Source organism: Poecilia formosa, unplaced genomic scaffold (genome assembly GCF_000485575.1).
Source record: "Poecilia formosa unplaced genomic scaffold, Poecilia_formosa-5.1.2 Scaffold33, whole genome shotgun sequence".
In the NCBI taxonomy this organism is placed as follows: Eukaryota; Metazoa; Chordata; class Actinopteri; order Cyprinodontiformes; family Poeciliidae; genus Poecilia; species Poecilia formosa.
Genome location: NW_006799972.1, coordinates 2,055,016 through 2,056,600, shown reverse-complemented (window position 1 = coordinate 2,056,600; position 1,585 = coordinate 2,055,016). Strand labels below are relative to the sequence as shown.

The following is a 1,585-nucleotide window of genomic DNA, read 5'->3' as shown; positions in this document are numbered from 1 at the left end:
ATTAGCTACAGTGCCGTGGATTATTGCACCGAACATTACAGTGAATCTGCCATTTAACAGTTAAAATGGTTTCACATTTTCAGTGTATTTACTCANAAGCAGTGGTTCTTAACCTGGGTTCGATCGAACCCCATGGGTTCGATGAGTCGGTCTCAGGGGTTCGGCGGAGCCTCTGCCGCGGAGGTAAAGACACACTGTGCAAAGTCGTGATGACGCCCCATTTTGCCATCACTTGCTACATTGCTTAGCCAATCAGTGCTGCGGGAAGGAGCTCCACTCTCAGCATGGATTTGAACTTGTGTCTTTAATGGGGTATATGCCACGAGAGGTGGTGACGTATTTCCGTTTGAATTTATTCCGCATAGGTTGGTTCCGGGTCCTGCTTGCTCCTATTGTTCTTGGCCGAAGCTGCAAGATCTGTATCATGAAAAAGACGCAAAACTTAAAATATCTGTGAGCTGCTGGTACAACGACTGAGTTTTGTGGTGTGCCGTTGTTTCCAGTAATTAGTCGGTACCATCCAGTGCTTAGTTTTTTCATTTTCCAGCTGATATCAAGGCGACAGCGGACTGTAGCCAAAACTTAGCCACTACAGCTAACACGTGGTTTGTAGCTGCCTGCTATTTCAAAGCTTGAGGATATTGAAGATCCAGCGTCAGAAATGGGAAGATGGGGGATATAAAGGGAGTTGTACGTGGTTCGTTTAGTGGAATAATTTGTTGGAGGAAAATAATGCCGGAGGAAATCCACTGCTACGGGAACAGGCTGAGAACAGAGGCAGCGATTCGGCACAAGGTAAGTCAATATGTGTGTGTTGATGTGCGTTTATGTTATATGGAGTATGAAATTATTTTTAGGCAACTCCTTAGTTTTTGTTTATGTGACAATTATATAAAATACATTTAACATGCAGTCGGAGCGATACCGAGCACGATAATTTAAAAACAGCCGAGAGCAGCAATGCTCCAAACCACACAAGAAGTCAGTCAGATTAAGGTCCAAAACCTTCCTTTACAGCCGTTTACGTGGCACCGACCCACATAAAAAACCCACAGAACAAATGGTGCAAATCACGTATTTCCCGAATCCCGAATATATGATTATCTACCTTTGCTGTTTCATAATTATTATCCACGTTAGAGTGAATTTTTCCACTTGACTGCTATAATCTGTTCTTGCGTTACACAACGTAATTTCTCTTTTTTTCCCTCTGATATTCTGCTTAGAAAATGAGGTTATGAAGTTACATCCTCCTGCTGCTTTTTGTTTTTAAAATGGTTAACGGTTACTTTGGGCAAATCCAGCAAGGACCAAGTGAAAAACTCCATCTCTAACACAGAGTGACCTGTGCACCGGAAGCAGGCTATGTGGAAAAAAAATGCGGAAGTGCTAAAACGGAAGTCCGTGGCATATACCCTATTACTTCAGTAAAGCTCTCCGTTTTTACCAAATTCTATAGTCTAAATCTGCTGCTTAGTCACATCTTTTCAGGGTTGGTACTGCCTCTAGTGGCGTGGGGGAGGTAATACAACTAATCTAATTACATTAATAATCGGTGAATGCGCATATGAAACTGGGGGGTTTG

At 42.7% G+C, this 1,585-nt stretch overlaps 1 long non-coding RNA gene across 1 annotated transcript in view; it reads left to right on the top strand.

Moving 5' to 3' along the window:
• The first annotated feature begins 247 nt into the window (after window positions 1–247).
• The window catches only part of LOC107835958 (uncharacterized), a 3,334-nt gene continuing 1,996 nt past the window's right edge, over window positions 248–1,585 (top strand). Inside the window, exon 1 of the long non-coding RNA XR_001661803.1 lies at window positions 248–795. This is a non-coding gene — a long non-coding RNA (uncharacterized LOC107835958). The remainder of the gene's footprint in view (window positions 796–1,585) is intronic.